This window comes from Symsagittifera roscoffensis, chromosome 1 (assembly GCF_963678635.1).
Source record: "Symsagittifera roscoffensis chromosome 1, txSymRosc1.1, whole genome shotgun sequence".
NCBI classification, from domain to species: Eukaryota; Metazoa; Xenacoelomorpha; order Acoela; family Convolutidae; genus Symsagittifera; species Symsagittifera roscoffensis.
In genome coordinates this window covers 64,518,278-64,541,543 of record NC_087062.1, presented here as the reverse complement: position 1 = coordinate 64,541,543, position 23,266 = coordinate 64,518,278, and the positions used below count along the sequence as shown (strand labels likewise).

Here is a 23,266-nt window from a genome sequence, read left to right as displayed (position 1 = left end):
GCTGAGGCTGTCGGCATTTTGGTGCTTGTCACGCATCCTGTGCTCGATTATCATGTGGTAGCCATCTAATCTTACTATCCACCTACCAAAATAACTCTGATCCATCGAGTATGTCTTCAACCAGGATAACGCTCTGTTGTCCACGAGTAACTTAACGGGAGCGTTCCCCAAGTATGCGCGGTACTTTTCCACAAATGTGACTACTGCAAACATTTCTGCTTTTGGTGCATTATATTACATCTCAGTGTCAGTTAACACCTTGCTGCCATATGCAATGGGACGGAGAACGGTTCTGCCATTCCATTCTTGCTCCTGATGCAGTATTACCGAGATGGCTACTACTGATGCGTCTGTGTCAAGAATATACATGCCCTTTTCAGTAGGCATGCCTAGCACTGGCGCTTCGCACAGTTCCCGCTTTATGTTCTCAAAAGCCGTTTCAGCTTCATCGCTCCATTCGAACTTCTTTCCTTTGTTACGCATCAGCTTCTGCATCGGATACACCTTGTCTGCATATCTTTTGATGAACTCACGGTAAAAGTTGGCAAACCCTAGGAAACTCATGAGCTGTGTGACTGTTCTGGGAGCCTTCCATGTCAACACAGCTTCTACCGCTTCCGGGTCCGGCCTCACACCATGCCTGTCCACCATTCTTCCTAGGTACTTGATCGAATCCTTAAGGATCTCACATTTCGATGGTTTGTATTTCAAGCCTGCTCTTCTTATGCATCCAAAGACCTCATCGAGCCAATCAATGTGGTCTTCCAGGGTCAGTGTTGCTATGACTACGTCATCCACGTTACACATCACAAGATTCCCGTACTTCTTTGTCACTCTGGTCAAAGCCTGAGCCATCAGTCTTTGAAAAGTGGCCGTTGCGTTGCACAATCCGAAGGGCATGCTCTTCCACTGGTACAACCCCAATTCACACGCGAATCCGGTCTTTTCTCTATCCTTCTTCCGCAGAGGGACCTGCCAGAAGGCAGAACCCAAGTCCAATGTGGTGAAGAACTTGGCATCACCAAGTTAAGAGAGGCTCTCGTCTATTCGCGGTATCGGGTACGCATCTTTTATCGTTACCGCGTTCAAGTAGCGAAAGTCGCAACAAAACCTAAACTGCCCCCTTCTTTTTTGCTATTACTACCCCGCAAACCCATGGCAATTTCGAGAGTTCTATCATGTCGTATTCGAGCAACATTTCAACTTCCTTCGGCACGCTTCCGATTTAGGTGGCGTTATTCGTCTTGCGCCTTCCCTATTATTCGATTACGTGTTCGACGAAGTTACAGCAACCGATATCCGCCTTAAGTTTTGAAAATACATCCGCGTTCGATTTAAAACCTCCCGAAGTAATTCAAAATCTCCTTCGCCTATTTTCCCCATTAAGTGTTCTATCTCTGGCAAAACCGGTTTGTCAGATTCTAGTTCATATGACGAGGGGCGTTCCGGAAAACTCGAGCAGCTCGACGAGCCGTCGTCTGTTTCGGACTTCATTGAAAACAATTTATGAATCGATTTTAATTCATTCATCCTTTTTAAAATTTTATCTTCATTGGCATGATAAGGACAGTCTTTCACACTACGTTTCTTCATGTTTTGTGTCTCCTCATAGTCGGTCCTCATCGGCAAGGCGTAACCAAGTTTATTTCCACGCTGGATGGAAACCATGGTGTCCAGTGTGTTCAATAACACACTGACACACAGTCCGTTTCGAGTTACCGAGAAGCTCCGGCCTAAAATCACTGAACTTTGACTACTTGGATTCGGTACCAAACAAACCTGTTTAGTATCACTTAACGAATTTAAACTTCTCATTCTAAAAATTGCTAATACTGCTTGTCCCGGCTGTAGTTTTACTTTTCTATCTAAAAAAATTTGGTGGCTTGTTTTCGTCTGTTGTTATTTTATTATTTGGTTTCTTAACATACTTTCAATCCGGGTTCCTAATCCTTATTAGACCGTTGTTCAAGTAAATCGTAAATCGCTCGTACATTGGCTGCAGCCAGTCGGAGACTCGTCGGAATTAGATCTTCCCTCGTGAAGCCCATTCTTTCCCAAGTCTTTATCGGCATCACACTCACTACCGCTCCTGTGTCCAGAAGCCCTGTGACTCCGATTTTCTTTCCGTTGGTGTCGAGCAGATGTGCAGTCACGTCTGCTTTGTATCCAATGTGTACTGCGTCTTGCTCTATCATGGCGTCATGGCCTATCCTGCGGACTTTGAGTTCCTCCTCACCTATCTGGTCACTGTCTGTTGTCACATATGTCCTAGTGTAGATACTGATTCCATCTACGTTCAGCATCACTTGATACGGTCCATAGACTTCCACGTAGCGCCCATGAAGCTTCTTTATGCGAAGGCCACCCGTTGTTAGTAGTGCTCGCACAGCTCTCGACTCAGTGCGTGGCTCCACCTGCCTCAGATAATCTGCATATGTGTCCAAATGCATCAAAGTGAACTCTGATGGTTCACTCAGATTTCTGATTACCTGGTGTCCTGCTACCGAGATTATTGACTGTATTTTGCTTCCTTGTGGCACCATACCGAACCTTTGCCCGGAGATCACATTAAGTTTCATGCTCAAACTACTTGGTGCTTTTGTTTCTTCGAATTCTGTTGCCTCGAAGGTATTCAGCTTCTCCTGTAGTTTCTCATTTTCCAGTTCGAGCTTCACTTTTTGCTCGAGCTCTTTCGTTACCAGTTCTTGTTGCACTTTATTTAGAGCGGCTGCCCTATAATCCCTCGCGGCTGCCCTATAATCAATCTTGAATTCATCCGCCGCAGTCACCGGTTCCGGTTTACATGTCTCTTCTGTTACCGCTTGCATCTTCTTCGTTGCCAGCTCTTGCGGATTTTTTTTTCTGCGCGCCTCCGCCTCACTCAATAGGCGAGCCTTGCTGGCTTTCACACCCGATAAAGCTTCCTCCTGCCTTGGATGCTTGATGCTACAGCATTCCACAATTGCGGACAATCCGATTTAAAATGACCTTCCAAGTTGCAAAAGAAACACCTCGGGCCGAAATTCGCAATTACTCCTCTCATGAAATCTTCATGGTCGACTTCTGACGCATTTTCGTCCTCGAGGCTAAAGCCTATTGCTTTCATGCCCTTTTTGTAAGTTGGGCATGCTGACACATAATGGTCCGTCGAACTGCAATTTGCACAAGAGCGCCTCTTGTCCATATCGTCCCTCGGTTTATACCAGTTGTTTCCTTGGTTTGCTGGTCCGTTGTTAAAATGGTCATAATTGTTCTTGTAAAATCCAGATGTCGATGGAGGCTTCAGCAAAAGATATTCCTTTGACTTGAGTCTCAACTCCTCTGGTGTTGGAGCATTGGTTGAGATTGGTGTGTAATGTGTTGCTAACATTGTTCGAAGTTTATCATTCTTCACACCATTGATGAATTTTGAGGCTACTGCCAGGTCCATCCTCCTGTTCGACTCGTCCGGTTGACTGCGCCTTCTTAGCATCTCCAAATCGTCTAAAAACTTGTCTATCGTCTCATCTTCTCGTTGCCTCCTTTTCTCGAAGCGCATCATTTCCTGGTGCCCCTGCATCCCTGATCCAAAACGATTCAACAATATTTCATAGATTTTCTAAATTGTGTCCCGCTGGTATTGCTTTGTGGCCATCACACAGTTTAGGGCTGTCCCTTCCAAGTCACTGGTGAGCGCACTGCACTCTTGCCTTTCTGACAGGTCTTCTTCCTCAAAATGAAGTTTCATCACCTCTATCCAGGTATCAATGCAGCCATCAGATTTGTCTTTGTAGCATCTTGGCTTCTTAAAGACTCCTCTGGACTTTTCACTACGTTCATTGGTTCTAGATAACCTCGTAAGGAATGTCTCCAAAGACCTGTTTAGGGGTTCAAAGGCTGTGGCCATTGCTGTAGCATCTCTCGAGTGCCCCGCCTGAGCATCATCGATCCTTGTTAAGGGCTCTGTATTCGGTGCATCCCTGCAATCCGAATCGCCGTGACTGTTTCCCCCTTGGCCCACATGACTCCTCCCTGGGCTCACATGTCTCCTGTTACCGGAATCACCTCTCCCAGTCGCATGTGTGCCTTGCGTCGGTCGTTCGTTTGAGGTCTGTCTGTTCCCCGTTGAACTTGCTCTACTGTTTGGGCCCCATGTTCTGTTATACCTTGTGGCATAGCCTGATGAACTGCCCCTACCTCTAGTGGATCCATATGTCCTGCTCCTTTGATGGTCATTGAAGTTCACCTTCGCCTCCCTGCTGGGACCTCCCGAGTTCGATTCCCCTTCTTTTGGTCCACTCTTGCTGCCTAGTAGCCCGTGCAACCTATCCATGATAGCCTGAGTTCGTCTCTCCATCATCGCATCTATCTTTGTGTCAAGAGTCCCAAGAGACTGCTCTTGCTGAATCCTTAACTTCTCCGTGTCGTCTCCTAAGCGTAACTCTCTCTGTTCCGCTTCTCTTGTCATCCGCGACAAGTTCTTCGCTATGTGCTCGTCCGTTCTTTCCTTCAAGCGTTTTTCGCTCCTACCAACTTCTTGTCTATTGCGGTTTATTTCTTCCCGCAGACTTTCTCATTCAATGTGGACTACTCTTTCTGGTTCACTCATTCTTAAGGACATCTGTTCATTTTGTTCTGCTATACTGCCCACTATGTTGTTCAAGGCTTCTTCTAATGATGCCAGGTTTTCACTAGTGCCATCACTAGTGGCGGTGTCACCCTGTCGATCCCAGGTAGCTTCGTGCTGGTCGAGATTCGGGCTTTGATTCTCTGCCTCGACGTCTTTTCATTATCCACCTCAGGATCCGCCGATGCGTTGCCTAGCCCTTTGTTTCTACTCTCCCCAGTTCGCGTCTCTGAATTTTTCATACTCGCAAAGTCTCTCGACTGGCCTGATGTGTTTGCGTCTTTGCTTATCGTTCTCACCACACCAAGTTTGTCTATGGTTCCAGTCTCTCTGTCGGTGTACGCCTCATTCTCCTGGGTCGAACTATTGAGGCTGACTTGAGATCCAAAGTCCACTTGCCCCTCATCGTACTCTTCTTCCTCCTGGGATTCACCTTCATTTCCTGTGCCCACTCCCATGGTGAATGGAAAGATGTTTCCGAAAGTGTTATTCAATCTTTCTGAGAATGATGAGGACGTTGTCTGTTTCTACGTGACGCCTGCCATCATGGTGTTGTCTATGGGAGATCTTCTAGTTGCCACAATTTCAGTAGAGATGTCGGACATTTCCGACATCTTCTCTCGGTCCAGTGTCCCGGTGGAAGTGGCAAAATCTTGGCCCTGTTCTACAGGAGTATATTCACTCGCCAGCTTTCTGTTTCCTCTCCCCTCCAGTCCATGTATATCCTGGTTCTCATCCATGGCCTGGTCCGGATGGATCTCCACTTCTAGCATTGCCTTTTGCTCTTCTGAGGGCTTTTGACTCCTGGTTTCAACCATTCTGCCTGAAACCGTCTGCCGTTTGTCGGTCCGAGTTCGTGTGATCTTTTCCACAAGAGGGTTGGTCATTGCTCTTCTCTGTTTCTCAGGTATGAATTTCCTGGAGCTATCATCTAGTTTTGGTATCCTTGACTTGTCTAGACTCATATTCAATTTACCACTTCTTACTGCCTATACATTCAACTCGATTATTAGTGTCCTTTTGATCTGACTACTGATACTAATAACAGAACACAATAATTTCCAAAAGTTTCTATTAAATAGTGGCCACGAATCCCTGTATGTTATCACGATAAAGCGTATATACAATCTATTCACAATAATCGATTATTAGTCGTAAGATGTGAAGCTAGCACAGTATGAAGATATCAGTCTATTTAAAAGATAGTGTGTTCACTACCCAATCAAGCACAAATACTATTGATTTAAAACGAAAATTGACAAAATAAATTTGAATATTTTCTATGAAAAACGTATGTGTTTTGTACTTTTTAGTCAGTCGCAGTACAATAGTCGAACTTGTATATAAAGAAGGAGCTTTCCCTGCTTGGTGCTGCACCAAACAGACAAAACTTGAAGGCAGTAATTTTCTCAAGTGGGCGTCTATTGCACCCACCGAGTCCTGTGTTAACTATCTGCCTTCGGACTGCCCGAGCTAGACCTACTAAAATTCTCAGGGCAGTCACTTTTCTCAAAAACGTTTTTGATTTCAGTCCACACTAATGGGTTACACACTCTTGATCAATTTAGACTGAGTGTCGCGAATGTCCGAATTTAGACCTGTATTGTTTTGATTCTGTTTTTTTTTACAAAAGGCAAGTTTCCAGTGCAGTCACTGGTTCCCAGCCTATGTCTTAATAACCTAATACCTTTAACTACTTTTTATTCTGTTGTCTTCTTAAATTTTGACAAAATAATACCCCTCCGGATTGACAAAAATCGGACCCCTCCGGATTGGTAAAATTGCGACCCCTCCGGATTGGGACCCCTCCTGTTTTGTAAAAATTTAGACCCCTCCGGGTTGGGACCCCTCCGGATTTGTAAGATTTTAGACCCCTTTGGATTGGGACCTCTCCGTATCTGTAAAAATTTAGACCCCTCCGGATTGGGACCCCTCCGAGTTCGTAAAGATAGCTTCTCAGAGGCTTTCTAAATTTCCAACCTATACCCTTCCGGATACGTTCTCCGATGCTATTATGCTGTTTGAATCAACTAGGAAGGGTGTGTCGTCTTTCCCAAGACCCTTCCGGGTTGAAGTTAAGCCTCTTATTCAATGATTCACCCTAACGGTGAAGGGTCTTATCGCTAGCCTAATTTCGGCTCGACTAAGGTTTTCTGGTGCCCTTAGCCTTCCCTTTTTGTCTAAAACAGCGTAAAAATGCCTTATTCAATCGTTCTACCCTTTGGTAGGTTTGTAAGGGCTTTCAAAAAAATATTTTATAAAACGTGAATGTCTACCTTCCCGAATTGGTGAATTTGCTTAAAACAATCCTAAAAAATTTTCACGCTTATTTTTTTGAATAACTGATGCTTCTATTAGTACTTGCTTCTATTAGATGCTTCTATTTTGAATAACTGATGCTTCTATTTCTGATCTAATGGTACCAAGATCAACTGGATCTGTCCAGTAGTTCGAAAGTTAATAACCAAAATGTCTTTTTTCTAAAGTCAAAACATTTCTCTCTTACAGCTTCCGCCGTTCTTTTTTCGCAGTTCTGTTCTTTTCGACCTAAAAACTATTGATCCGAGCTCAGAAGGCCTATACTTTACTAGTTCAATGCAAAAAACACAATCTAAAACGCTCTACTTGGAAAAATTTGCAAAAAAACTATGCTATTTGGACCCCTCCGGATTGATGAATCCACGGAATTAAACACATTAAGTTCGATTTCTCTGTAACCCGGAAGGTTATCGGCAAACGGTTTTTAAAACCTGTCGATTCACTAGTGCACGTTGTCCGAACAACTATTTTTAATGTCCTAACCAAAAAAGTTCTAACCACTTCTGAACTAAACTCAACCGGTTCTACCTATTATACTAACAGAGTTACGATGTAAATCACTAATTTAGCGCATTTTTTCCGTTTCAAAAAATAACGATATCTCAACACTCGCGATTTGTGGGGGATCAAACAATCGCTATTTTGACCCTAAAAACCGGTACGCTTACTGTGTTTTTCACTGAAAATCGGTATAGGAGTATTACAATAGGCTGTATAAGTAATAATACTAGTAATACTAAACCCCTCTGGGTTTGTTCAATATCCGAATTAAGGTGCTTAACTCGGAAATTTGCAGTTCGGTGAAGGGTCACTACAGTGCAGCACTGTCGAGCCCCCCACAGATTACTATCTTATTTTTTTGTTCATTCTTGTACCCTTCTTGTCACTCCTTGTACTGCTTGCCGGATCAGTCTTCTTCACTAATCCCGAGCCTTCCGGATTGAGCGCAAATTACAACTAACGTGCTTAAATACTCAAATAACCCTACAGTACAAGCCTCACAAACGGGCCACAAAAAAGATCGTAACGACCCTGATTGAAGTGTTTTGTACTTTTTAGTCAGTCGCAGTACAATAGTCGAACTTGTATATAAAGAAGGAGCTTTCCCTGCTTGGTGCTGCACCAAACAGACAAAACTTGAAGGCAGTAATTTTCTCAAGTGGGCGTCTATTGCACCCACCGAGTCCTGTGTTAACTATCTGCCTTCGGACTGCCCGAGCTAGACCTACTAAAATTCTCAGGGCAGTCACTTTTCTCAAAAACGTTTTTGATTTCAGTCCACACTAATGGGTTACACACTCTTGATCAATTTAGACTGAGTGTCGCGAATGTCCGAATTTAGACCTGTATTGTTTTGATTCTGTTTTTTTTTACAAAAGGCAAGTTTCCAGTGCAGTCACTGGTTCCCAGCCTATGTCTTAATAACCTAATACCTTTAACTACTTTTTATTCTGTTGTCTTCTTAAATTTTGACAAAATAATACCCCTCCGGATTGACAAAAATCGGACCCCTCCGGATTGGTAAAATTGCAACCCCTCCGGATTGGGACCCCTCCTGTTTTGTAAAAATTTAGACCCCTCCGGGTTGGGACCCCTCCGGATTTGTAAGATTTTAGACCCCTTTGGATTGGGACCTCTCCGTATCTGTAAAAATTTAGACCCCTCCGGATTGGGACCCCTCCGAGTTCGTAAAGATAGCTTCTCAGAGGCTTTCTAAATTTCCAACCTATACCCTTCCGGATACGTTCTCCGATGCTATTATGCTGTTTGAATCAACTAGGAAGGGTGTGTCGTCTTTCCCAAGACCCTTCCGGGTTGAAGTTAAGCCTCTTATTCAATGATTCACCCTAACGGTGAAGGGTCTTATCGCTAGCCTAATTTCGGCTCGACTAAGGTTTTCTGGTGCCCTTAGCCTTCCCTTTTTGTCTAAAACAGCGTAAAAATGCCTTATTCAATCGTTCTACCCTTTGGTAGGTTTGTAAGGGCTTTCAAAAAAATATTTTATAAAACGTGAATGTCTACCTTCCCGAATTGGTGAATTTGCTTAAAACAATCCTAAAAAATTTTCACGCTTATTTTTTTGAATAACTGATGCTTCTATTAGTACTTGCTTCTATTAGATGCTTCTATTTTGAATAACTGATGCTTCTATTTCTGATCTAATGGTACCAAGATCAACTGGATCTGTCCAGTAGTTCGAAAGTTAATAACCAAAATGTCTTTTTTCTAAAGTCAAAACATTTCTCTCTTACAGCTTCCGCCGTTCTTTTTTCGCAGTTCTGTTCTTTTCGACCTAAAAACTATTGATCCGAGCTCAGAAGGCCTATACTTTACTAGTTCAATGCAAAAAACACAATCTAAAACGCTCTACTTGGAAAAATTTGCAAAAAAACTATGCTATTTGGACCCCTCCGGATTGATGAATCCACGGAATTAAACACATTAAGTTCGATTTCTCTGTAACCCGGAAGGTTATCGGCAAACGGTTTTTAAAACCTGTCGATTCACTAGTGCACGTTGTCCGAACAACTATTTTTAATGTCCTAACCAAAAAAGTTCTAACCACTTCTGAACTAAACTCAACCGGTTCTACCTATTATACTAACAGAGTTACGATGTAAATCACTAATTTAGCGCATTTTTTCCGTTTCAAAAAATAACGATATCTCAACACTCGCGATTTGTGGGGGATCAAACAATCGCTATTTTGACCCTAAAAACCGGTACGCTTACTGTGTTTTTCACTGAAAATCGGTATAGGAGTATTACAATAGGCTGTATAAGTAATAATACTAGTAATACTAAACCCCTCTGGGTTTGTTCAATATCCGAATTAAGGTGCTTAACTCGGAAATTTGCAGTTCGGTGAAGGGTCACTACAGTGCAGCACTGTCGAGCCCCCCACAGATTACTATCTTATTTTTTTGTTCATTCTTGTACCCTTCTTGTCACTCCTTGTACTGCTTGCCGGATCAGTCTTCTTCACTAATCCCGAGCCTTCCGGATTGAGCGCAAATTACAACTAACGTGCTTAAATACTCAAATAACCCTACAGTACAAGCCTCACAAACGGGCCACAAAAAAGATCGTAACGACCCTGATTGATATAAATGCCTGTAACAGCAATATATCTATCAACAACAAACGGGAGGGTCGGATCACATCTTGTCTGGAGGGATGATTTCTACTGATTTTTTACTTTTTTTTTTACTGTTTTTGGTTTTTTCGGTTATTTTTTATGTTTTTTGTTTTTCTTGGGTTTTATTCTACTTTGTGTTTGGTTTTTTGTATATCTTTAAATGTTTTTGGTCACAAACCTATCAAGGAACGAGGGGACGGCCGATCCCCCCACCCTTCCTGGAACGTGAATTTTTGGTCTTAACTATGTTAAAAAGCTATTCACGGTAATCCGGAAGGCTTCCGCGTTCCGAACTACCCTTCCGCCCCGGCGGTTAGGGCCTATTAAGGGCGTTATTATGAGTATCCGCTCGGCGCGGAGTGCTCGTTAACGGTTCTGCCGGTCATGATGTTAAAAAACTAACACCCAGGAGCGCCATAAAAACATCTAAAAAACATTCGCCCGGAAATACATATCGACGGAAAATAAAGCTAAGCTATAAGACGACTGGCCAGCGTCTAAACTAAGCTCTACATGCTTTTCACCGTCTCTACCAAAGCCAGTTCTTTTGGTGGTCTTTCTAACATCGGGTCGACAAAAATTTTACTGCTTTCGGCTTCGGTCAAAACACTCAAATTTACTTACTTGCAAAATTAGTGAGGTCATGGCTGGGTCTCAGTATCCCCAGACCACGAGGTCACTCCTAAAAGGAGGGCTACTACTATTTGTTATGTTACTATTGTTTTTGTTCAGTAGATAAAAATCATCATCTCCATCGAAAATGGATCAACCCTTTCCCTTTACTCCTAGCTTCTCATCGTCAAAAAAAGAATTCAGATGTTATATAGATTCAATTCAAGACATAATAGGGAAGCTTAAAGTTTGTATAAAAAGATATAAGTTCCAGTCCCGAGACCCCTCCGGATTCTTGAATCCGGGGAAATAACACCCTTATTTCCTCTGTGGAAGGCTGGTTTCCACCCTTCTCCGTTTGTGTGATTGGCCTTGCAACTATTGTAGCGACACAATCGTTGCAACTCGGAGCGGTCTCTGCTAACTCTGCTAACTCTGCTATTCGTTCAATTCTCGTTATTGTTTTTTATCGCGATTATCGTTGTTGTCGCCGTCGCAACTATTGTTGTTCCGTTTTTATTTCAGATTTTTTCCAGAGTGGTCATTTTTGACGTTTCTCAGAAATATGACGTATTCATTCGAAATTTTAAAAAATTAAAATACCAGAATATTCTAGCCTTCACGATTCGTCCAATCGTCCGAATAACACCGTTAATCCTCTAAAACTGCCAATTCGGAATGTTAGCTGCTAATAATCCGAAACTGCATTTTCGTCCATTCTGGTCGAATGTCCCATGCATTGAATTCACAGAGCTACCAAACCAGAGGGAGACGGCTGACGGCTCTTTCATCGACCCTCAGAGAACCACCAGATCAAAGGGAGGCGACTGACGATGACTTATAGACGACATACTCTGCTCAACCACATTCCTTTTAAAATTGAAAACTCAATTTAACCATTTGTCACTGTAAGACATTCAATTTACCATTCTTCTTCTTCTTCTTTGTGGCAGCAACAGAAAAGAAAAGTCGGAAAACCAAAAGAACAGAGTTGATAACTGCGGGAAAGTGGACCAAAATTTCGAGCTAGAACCAAATTGCTATTCGCATTTTGAACTATTAACAATCTATTTGAGTAGAGCTGTCTCTTTCCCGATAGAGAGCACCAAGCGGGTTTAAGAGAGTGCTATTACTGAAGCATTGAACATCTTCATTGGGAAGGTTGACCAGTTTGAACATGGTTTTTTTTAATTTTGTATATTTTTTTTTCTTCGTCAAAAGTCAAACGGCAGAGTTATATATCTCAGCGGACCCCGACGCACACAGTGCGCGTCCCGTAGCTTATCCTAGCCATGCCGGGATGAGTTGGATACTCTTGCTACCTGGTCACTTAAAGGGAGCGTGTAGTGCATACGACATCCCACCTTACGTGACCAGCTTGGATCCTATAGGGGCACCACTCCTATTCAATCCCACTCGTTGGCCCATGGTCATCATAGATAACCCACAGGGATAACTTAAAAGGTCTCTGGCTTGGACCGAGGTCTTTGGCTCAGACCGATGAGCATAGCTCATGCACTACTTGGGCAGGAATCTCGTACCGCCAGCTTTCTTTCCCCTACTAACAGACAGCTAGGAAAAACCGATAACCCGCACTCAGCATTCGGGTCCATACTAACCGGCAACTTAAGATCCTTTAACAATCGCCGGTAACTATAGAACATAGCTACCGCTTTGAGAGAAGAGTATACCTGAAACTCCTTTAATCAGAAGGGTTTTTACACGACTATGCAAGCATAGACCTTCGCCGAACACGAAGCCGTACAAAGTGTCGATAGACGTACGGGAAACCTGTCACTGGTTAGACCAATGACAGGAGGGGCATGCGCAAATACAAAGATGTCGGGTATCCCCCAAGGCTCACGTTTGCCGAAGCAAGGCTCCCCAAGGTTCGCACCTACGTCTCTAAGCACTGGGCAATGCGGCATGTGACGTTAGCAGAAAAGGCCTCGTTTGATGAACCGTCGGTGTTATACTGCCAACTCCACAGTATAACGCGCAGGCAGACAGGAAATACAAATACCTACCCGACAGTTCAAAAGCTCAGACCAATTCCCCAGGATGCACCGGGGTAGATCCGATTACTGCGGACCACACCGCAAAGGACTACACCACTCGAGGAGGTGCCACACTAAAGCATCCATTACCGGAACATTATTTTTACCGGATAAAGAGTATCCTGGTTTCTTGCTCATGTCTAAAACATCCTTGGCAGTTAATATTAGAAGAAGCATTTTTTGTTTCGTATCTTGCATATTTCTCAGGACATAAGGGTTTGCAGATTAATTTTCCATGTTTTTGAATATGAGAATGCTCCAAGAACAACCGCAACAACGTTTTTAAGGTTTTGCAATGTTTGTTGATACAAAAATGACAGGTCAATTTTCAACTTGTAATAGGTTTCTTTAAAATTGATATGAAATTAGGTATTCTTTTAATTCGCATTGAATATTACAAGAGAAACTTTCAGGCGTCATGCTGATTATTGGTTTTTGTGATTTCCTATGTTGCACCAATCATCGTTATGACCTTTTTATTGGCGCCAGTGATCTTGCACTTTTGAAATTCATGTAGTGAAGGTATGTGAAACGAGATTTCTAGACGTTCCCACAGCTTAAAGAAATTCATACTAGATTCATGAGACCAGTCTGTCAGCTTTTTCTCTTTTTCTTCATTTTGTTTTTATTTATGATTATTATTTTTTTAATTTGGGAAATGTAGTTTAAGGTTACTTTTAGATAATTTCCAAATTTTTTTTTGTTTTAAATTGCAAATTAAATTTTCCTTAGTTAAAAGTTTCATAATCAATATGTACATTAAATAACATAATATTTATCGAGCAACTCATCGAGTTAGTAACCTAATTGTTGACCCGAGAAACACCTTGTAAATTGTTAAGAGCTCATCTAGATAGTTTCTGAACTGTTCCTGTACATTTTGTTGTTCAAACGGATACTGGGTGTCCTGATCGGCAATCTGTTTTTTGTTTTTTTTTTGTGACTTGTGCTTAAATACATTTTTTTTTTCATTTCCAACCTCTTTCGGTAACAAGGCAATTTATGATTTCTGTTTTTTTTTTCAATTTTTCGATTATTCATTTTAAAGTCATAACGTGGATTCCCAGAATTTTGTTATAACAGAATTTTTATCGTATATTAGGCCCTGAAAGCTACCAAGAACAATTGTTTACTGGGTCGAACTGTGAGAATACAGTAATGAGGAGAAAACCTACTAACCACACAGCCCTGTTAATGATACATTTTTTTTTCGGACTATCAGTAACTTAAATTTTTCATAGATGTTTCAACTAGCATTTCCATCAGAAATTAAAAAAAATACTTCATTTCCAAGTGGAATTATTTTCTGGAGTGGAAGTGTACGTCACGTTTTAAGGCAGTCCAGTTGAATATATGAGATAATTATTTCTAAACACAGTAGGTCAAACTCAATAACCATCAACACAAAAAGAAGGTCTATTACAACAGGCCGACTGGACTTCAAGCCGAAGGGACTCTTATGAAATCGCTAAATTTTATGAAAACGCCAATAACTAGTGAAATAAAATTTTCAAATTTATCATATTTTACAAGTCAATATCAAAATATTCGGCGTGAAGTCCCTAATTTTACGATTCGGCTTGAAGTCGCGTCGGCTTGATGTCCGGCACCCACAAAAAGGATGAGGGAAAAACAGGTAGATGTAATCTTTACCCTTGCGACTTTCATTTCCCCGCTGATTTATATTCTATCAATTTTATTCGTGTTTATGAAAAAAAAATGCGATATGAAACCCATTAATCGTTAAAATTACGGCGAAGAGTATGAATAATACTAGGTACCAAGATAGTGGTTGTAGAATGCAAGTTAAATTCCTAACTATTTAAAAAAAACAATTAATCTTTCTTGCTTATTTTGAGTATGGTGCATCGTATTTCTTTTCGAGCAAGCGTAAATTTCTTCGTTCTGGTCTGTTTTAATTGATTTTTGATTAGGAACGGTTTTTTATGTACCGATATGTATAAGAAGGCAAAAAATTCTTCAAACTGAAGTAAATTGTAAATCGTTTAACATTTAATTAAAGGTATTTGTGTTTGGTAAAGCAGTTTCAATTGAAAGAAAAATGAACACATTAAATTGTAAAATGATAAGCAGTAACATGATGCAATTTTTGTCTAGTATAATAACTATTTACAGAATAATAATTTTATAAGAAATTTAAAATGTTAATTCAAACGTTTTCGCACATTTTGTGCATCATCAGGATTGAAAAATTCTTACAATATTTAAAACGATCGAAGATCTGAAAATTGAGAATCATGTCTAAAATTGCTCTAAAACTTTTTGACCAATCAAATTTAAACAACTGTAAATACATAATAAATTACGTAATCATTAATAACATTTTCCTGTAAATTTCTGAGATTTTTTAGTTGTCTTCTAATAAATTAAATTTGTTTCCACGATGTGGTTCCATAGGTTGCCCTAGAGGGATCTGAAAATATATAGAAAATAATTATTTCATTTAAATTATTAAATCGAACATTAAATTAAATTTAAATTTCATAGTCTTATATGTTAAGCTGCTGTTGGTAGGTTTGCAATTGTGCTTTCAGTTTGGTTTCATACTGAGACTGATTTTCTGAAAAATCAGTTTTCGTTATAATGACTGCTGAATCTTTCTTGGAAGTGAAATTTTTTAGTTCTCTTGTTCTCCTCATCAATTGTGTGGCTCTAGTACTTGTATTTTAGGTATACTGGTAGTAGATTGTTTGATTTTCCAAAGTTGACAAACTAATTTCCATTTAAGAAACATAGAAACTGGTAGTATATTGTACTTTAGGAAGAAGTACAGTATTTGAGTCAGCTTAAGATCAGATGATGAATCAAATTGTCTTCCGTCACAGTAGGTCTTAATTGCCCAGCTTAGTTGCTTTTCATTTGATATTATCAGATTCGTTGTTATACCGCTTGGGAATACTGCTGGGTAATGCAAATGGCTTATGACTAGAGCATTCATTAATAGTAATCTGTTTTGGATTGTCAGCGGTCTTTTTATTAATTGTTTTGATTCCGCAGGTCATTTCTCTTTTTATACTTTTAACTTCACTTTGGAATGTAAGGAGTTGATCAAAAGTTACCCCCAAATACTTCTGTTTTTTTTGTTTTATTACCTTCTAGAATAATACTGACAATTTTTGACATGATTCCTGTAGTATCTGTAAAGCATTATCAACGTTATTATCATCGCAAAATAGTAATGTCTCGTCTGAATATTGTACTACTTTGCTTTTTTGGGTTAAATGTTCTTTAAAGTCATTGATGTATAGGTTGAAGATTTAGGATCTCAAAATTGTACCTTGCGGTACACCTTGGTGGATTGAGGTCCAATCGGGTTCTGTGTTGTTTACTAGAGTTTTTTGTTGTCTGTTGCTCATGAAACTATGAATCGTATATAATGCTGTTGTAGAATATCCCAGATCCTTCAGTTTAGTGTTATAATGATCATGATTAATTGAATCGAATGCTTTCGATAGATCTAAAAGAGATACGGCAACAAGTTTGTTTTTATCCATTGATTTGCGGAAAAATTCTGTGCAATAAAGAGTTGCGTTAATTGTTAAGTATAAGGTTCTGAAACCATATTGGGTGTTACAGAAGGTTATTGAACAATAGATATTCATTGATCTGTTTGTATAATAACTTTTCAACTTTTCAAATTCTGGTTAACAACTACTATTACCAAAATCAGTTGAATCACTTGCTGAGGAGGAAAAGGCAGCTGATTTCTTTTCATTTAAATTTTCCTAAAAATCCAGGTTGCTTCCCCTGGGCCTGGATATAAATCAGTTTCCGTGGTACCCTAATGTTTGAGGTTCGAATCGTGGCCGGACCTTGTGTTTTTTTTCAGATCAAGGAAATTGAAAAAAAATCCAAGAAAAATGAATTGTTGGTTTTCCATTTGTTCGCTCAATTTTTGTCGGCTAAATCACAATAGTTTTGCTTGTGCTGCAGGCAATTTTTATTGTAGTTGCCAGTGTTGTTCGTTCTAATTTCAGGGGGGACTGGAAAGATTTTTAAAAAATCATAAAAAAATTTTGCGGTTCAGATGGTGTCTGCTGAAAGATTGTCGGCTGAAAGATTGTCGGCTTAATAGCCACATCACTGATTTTTCTTGTGGTGTAAAGAATTTTCCTTGTAATTGCAAGTGTTGTTTAAGTTGGGACTTTTTTCAAAAAATCTTTTTTTTCGGCTTAACTTTTGTTTGCTCAAAGGTTGTCGACTTCGTTTCTCTTCGTAGATTTTTTTCCGTTGTTGCTGTTTTAAAATTCAAGTGTCTGGCTTATTTGTCTGGAATAAACTTTCATCGAGACATGAAAGTTTATATTACCTTGTGTTTCTGTTGAAATTTTAGTTTTTTTGGCTTTTTATGTTTTTTTGTTTGTTGTATCGCAAGTGGTGTTTCCATTGTTTTTCTAAAATGAAAGCAAACTCCACTATCGAACTGAAAAAATGAAAAGGTCACCTAAATCGTGATCGACTTGTAGTTTCGAAAGTGTATTTTAATTTTCAGTTTACCCAGCGAAATAAAAGCTTACCTCTTGATCCAGTTTTCTCATATTGTGTTAGTTCTATCAAAAAGTGTCAATCATCAATTGATAAATTGCTCTAGAAGTTCAAGATTATAATGCCAGCTATTTTTTCCTTGAAATTGGGAATTGAGGTTTTTTCAACAAAAAGCAAATCAATATATATTTTTTTCGGTTTACTTGCGTTCGTTGATTCTTTTGCAACTGTCTGGTTGGCTAAGTTTGAGCAATCTTGAAGTTTGAGTTCCGTTCTTTCTCTACTTGTGATATCAAGTGTGGTGCAACCAGGTGCTAGTATTTTTTGATCACATGGTTCATCTCTTGGTTCCATCTATTGGTACCACTGCAACAGACCTATTTTGAGCATGTTAGCATTTTAAAAATCCATTCTATTCGAAACTTGTTAGGGATGGTAGTTATTTTACCAACTATTTGTATAACTTTCATTTTTTGTTTCGACTTTATTTGTTTGGCCTATATTATATAGGCATAGCGGCCTGATTTTACGTCTCTGATGAACAAGGTTTTTTTGGTGTGCGTCAATGTGTTTAAGGAAGAGGGGGCTTCCAAAATTTTTATTGTTCAAGTCGTTTGAATTTTTTTTTCAGTTTGAAGGGTTTCTGCCCAGGTATTCTGGCTTTGATACCGCTAGTTGAGCTTTCTTCAAATGCTAATTTCACATATTGTGTTGGCAAGTTTTTTCAAATGACAATACGATAGATCTAGTATCATGCGACAGTTTCAATTTTTTTTTGTTTGAACGATTTTTATGTCGGTGGTTGTAAGTCAGCAACTGAATCTATTATTTATTTAGATGCGGGCTTCACTATCTCGCCATGTTTAGCTTTTTCAACGTATTATTTTTGCATGTTTAAGCTATATCGTATATTGCAATGGTTAAGATTTTTTTTTTTCGACTTTCCAATTTGAGTTGTGGTTATTTTACCGATTTCAAATTAAGCAGCCCAATATCGAATTAGTGGTTGCGAATTTTGTCTCCAATCTATTATTTATTTAATTGCGGGCTTCACTATCTCGCCATGTTTAAGCTTTTTCAACGTATTATTTTTGCATGTTTAAGCTATATCGTATATTGCAATGGTTAAGATTTTTTTTTCGACTTTCCAATTTGATTTGTGGTTATTTTACCGATTTCAAATTAAGCAGCCCAATATTGAATTAGTGGTTGGGAATTTTGTCTCCAATTTTGAATGCCCGAATCATTTTAGTTAACGAGATAAGTCGATTTTTGAGATATTTTCGAAAAATTTCAGAAATTTCAAATCACAAAATAATTTTCTTAAACTTGAAGTTCCCAACCCTGTAGTTGGGTGCTGTCAGAGTACTCTAAGGAGTTACAAATCTTGCCTCCCAATATGACTGTTCAAATTCTTGTAGTTTTCGAGATATGACGTTTTTTGTGATTTTTTCAAAAATTTTCAGAAAACCTATATCAATTTTTTTCCCGCAAAATCTGAAATTCCCAAGCCTGTAGTTGGGTCCTGTCAGATTATTCTCAAAGATTGCGAATCTTGCCTCCAAATATGACTGCTCAATTCTTGGTAGTTATCGAGATATGAGGTTTTTGGTGATTTTTTCAAAAATTTTCAGAAAACTTAAATAATTATGATTTTTTGAAAATCAGAAATTCTCAACTCTGTAGTTGGGTTTTTTCAGAGTACTATCAATGATCGTGAATCTTGCCTCCAAATATGACTGATCAAATCCTTGTAGTTTTCGAGATATGAAGTTTTTGTGATTTTTTCAAAAATTTTCGGAAAACTTGAATTAATTATTTCTCAAAATTTGAAATTCCCAATCTTGTAGTTGGGTGCTGTCAGAGTAATTTCGAAGATTGCGAATCTTGCCTCCGAATATGACTGCTCAATTCTTTGTAGTTTTCGAGATATGACGTTTTTGGTGATTTTTTCAAAAATTTCCAGAAAACTTCAGAAAGTTTAAATTAATTATTTTTTAAAATTTGGAATTTCCAACGATATAGTTCGCTGTTGTCAGGGTACTCCAAAGAGTTGCAAATCTTGCCACATGCGACTGCAAAACGCGACTGTTCAAATGCTTTTAGTTTCCGAGATGTGACCTTTTTTGATTTTTTCAAAATTTCTCAAAGAACTTATCTACAAAGAAATTCAAAAATTTGAAACTAGTAACTTGATGAAGATACAACCTTATTGTCAGCGTACACCTAGGCGTCTCAAATCTTGCCTCATAATTTGAATGCTTAATCTTTTTAGTTTCCGAGATAAGACGTTTTTTTTTTAATTTTTTTTTTTCGGGAAACAGGTTTAAAAAAATTCACAAAATCTTAGATTCCTAACCCTATAGTAGGGTGCTCTCAGGGAATCTGTGTTTGCAAATCTGGCCTCCAATTTTCTCCAGAGGCCCATCAAGTTTTCCAGATGACGCTTTTAAAATGGGAATTAAAAAAGTTTGAAATTACCAACCCTGTAATTGGCTGCAGTCTGAGTTCACTAAAAGTTTGCAGATGTTGTTTCCAATATATACGGTTTTTCATGACCTCGAAATGATTCGAAGCACCGAAGGTGCGTTAAACGCTAGTTTCTATTATTTCCTTTGTTTTCAAGTTTTTATTCGGCTTTTGTATACCGGTTTTGTCACATCATTGCATTCGTGTGCGCTCTGGGGTATGTGGAACTTCTTACTGCCCTCTGCCCAGGTTTGTTGGCTTTGTTGCCGATTCAATCCGTTTGCGAGAACATGTGACTTGTAACTAAACTTTGTTCCCATAAACAACTTTCCTTTAAAATCTTTAGGGAGATGAACTCGCTCTTTTATTGAATCTGAACAATTTTCAGGATCCTTCTTGGAGGTAACGTGGGCGCCTTTACAGCATAAAGTCTGGAGTTGGAATCCGGATGGACCTTGTTTTTTTCAGTCTGATTTATTTTTTTTGTTCTTGTGAATTTTGGAGTTGTAGGAGTCTGTTTTGTCTGCTCAATTTGTGTTGGCTTTATTTCCAAAGCATGTAATTTATATTCGATTTGAAAACTTATGATTAGAAAAATTAGTTGTGAATTTACTATATCTGATTTTGAATCAATTTTTCTGAAATCAATCAAAAAAAGTTCCGGCTAGTTTTATCGGTTTATTTTGCGCAGTTTGAATTGCCAAAATTGATTTCTGTCCTCCGAAGTTTTTCAGGGGAGATGTGTATCAGGGGGAAGGGAGCTCAGAAACAAATGTAGGACAATAGTTTTAAAGGCAATTTTGTTTTCGGCTCAATGGGTGCCTGCCCAAGTGTTGTCGACTTAGTAGCTAGCTGCTCGGTCAATGAAAGTTTTTTGAATACTCTTGGTTAGTTACTCAGTTTAATTTCTTTCTGAAATTGAATTTTTTTTTCTCAAATAAATGAAATAAATTTGATTCATTTTTTTTCGATGTGTTATCCGTCTCATTTTTATTTCCTAGCTTTGATGCTATTATTGAGTTGAATAGCAATTGTTTCGATGCTCAGCTTTGCGTCTGTGTGAAGTTTGGTCTGTTGTAATTCAGCACTGATAATTTTTGATCAGTTTTCCAACAAATTGAATTAAAGATTAAAAAAATTTCGATAGATGTTTTTTGTCCGAAATTTTTTTCAGGTTTGTGGTTTTTGTCGGCTAGTGTTTTTTGTCGCGTAAAGGCTCAATTAGTGTTTTGAGTAGCTCCTATAAGTGCAATTTTTTACTGAGCTTTTTCTCTAAGTTTCCTTAAACGACGTTACAGACTGATACCTCCGTTTCCTAGAAATTTTTTTTTTCGTAAATCTTGATTTTATTTCATTTCAAGTTTCGGGAGTGAAGTTTTATGAGCTTTCCCTTCTCTTCAAATTGTAGTACCGGCTGATTGTGACTAAAATTGTTTTTAATTAGTTACGCTGATGTTAATACGTCACGTTATTTGTGAAGCAAACCACAGATAATATTCATTTTTTATTGGAAAGTCATCATATCAAAACTCTTAAAATCTAATTTTGCGTTGTGACATTCGAAAAAAATGTTTCGACTCCTACGTTTGTTTTAGATTTAAGATTTACGTATAAAAATTTTTGGCATCGTTTATACATTCGATTTCCCAATGCAAGGCTATTGGAAAGTACTCGATATTTGCTTCGTTGGTTAAAAAGTGCTTTTTTTAGATTTAAACAATGTAAAGTTTCAATTACTTTGACATGTAGCAACTGTATGATTGATCCCAACATTTTGTGCGGCATCTTGCAGTCCTATGTCCAGTCCAAACCTCACGGGCAGACAGACAACATCTAGCAAGTCCTACGCTCAGGTCGTAGGAGTTGCAACAAATGCCACTAATGACTATACCAATTTTGGGTTTCCTCTCTATCTGCACACACAGCTTTCCTCCAGTTCGGGAGGTACTAATACACCTATCTCGTCCTGTTCCAGCTGTCATGAGTTAAATAACATCTTGGATGCCGAGGGAGTGTCGGCCTTAAGTAGCAACGAACTGAAGCGAAAGTTGACAAGGGTTCAACACTTTCTGCGAAACAAACGGATTCAATTGAACCATTTCCAAACTAGGTTTACGGAAGCCAAAGATGCACTGGAAAAAGCTGACGATCCAGATTTTAAGTTCAACACTGTTAAAACGCAACTCAATTTATATTACGAGAAGGCTCGGAGCTCCATAGACAGCAAAAAGAAGGCAGAGTGCGACTTGAATGATTTGAAACACAACAAGATATATGAATGGCAAACGAAACATCCAGATTGCAAAACAGCTATGAAGCCCGATCATATGAATTCGAAAATAACCAAGCTACAACAAGAAATAGATTCACTGAAGGATAAAATCGGAAGCTTTGAAAACGATATGAAATACATCGGAGGTGGAAAGGCTGGTAAGGATAGAAGAAGTCTGGCAAATCAAGATTCGAGGGTTGTCGGTAACATTCGTGCTAGCAAAGAGAAGCTATCGACCACCATCAAAAAACGAAATGAGTTGAAATCGTTCATGGAAAAAGTAATTGAACTGCAAGAAAAGATCAAACAAGATGATAATGAATATAAAGAGCTGCAGGCGAAAATCAAGAGTATGAAGGAGGAATCCGATCCACTTCGCAACGCAATTGAACTGCGAGACAAGGTTCAAAGGTTTACAATGGACATCGGTATGCTGGAAATAGAAGAGAAACTGCTCCAAGAAAGGAGAGTACATATCGCAGAGCAGCGTAGAATATCCAAATTGTCGATTGAAAACGAAAGCACGCCGGTCAGAACTGGAGACGGCCCGGGATCCTCGAGTTTAGTCGGACTGAACCGACCACAGAGTAGTCACAAATACATGCATAACCTGGACATTGCTGCACAACTTTTAGCCGAATTGAAAAGCGTACGCGATTTGAAAAGAAACCAACTGCATCAAGAAGTGTTACGGATTTTGGTATATTTTGCTCTCGATGATGTTTTTCTGCGGGATGGACCGGAACCTTGTATAGAGTTTTTGGAAAAGTATCTCAAAAACTCGCCGCCTCGCGGTTGGCCTTCAAAGGGAGATTTTTCGCCGCATAAAACCTCAGGAATTTCTAAGCTAGCAACCGAGAATTATTCTCAAAACGGAGAAAGCGGATATCGAAGTCTGAGTACTGGCGATAGAGCTCTATACGGGATCAGCGATGAGATCATAGAAGCTTTGTCAACTTCGCAATCACAAAATACCTTTTCAGTAGCTCCGCTGACTGATATGGATTCAAGTTCTGTTGGAATATTGGATAGTTCGTCACAAGCACCTCAGGTTTCACAGACAGGCGAACCAGACGAGGATTTAGCAGATGAAGTTGAAGAGCCATTGGCCAGGACGTTCAGTGAGCAGATGTTTTCCAGTCAAGAATCATCAGCGGCCACGCTACAGCAGATTACGAAGGAGTCAGAGAAGACTCCTTATATTAGTGACTGGATGGCTTCCAAGTCAGTATCCAACAGTGGTGTGGCTACATCTGAAGGGAGTGAGAAGAATGAAGCGCCTAACA

General features: G+C 39.4%; 1 protein-coding gene across 2 annotated transcripts in view; it reads right to left on the bottom strand.

Moving 5' to 3' along the window:
* The window catches only part of LOC134847739 (uncharacterized), a 569,481-nt gene that overhangs the window by 521,193 nt on the left and 25,022 nt on the right, over positions 1 to 23,266 (bottom strand). The window lies entirely within an intron of this gene.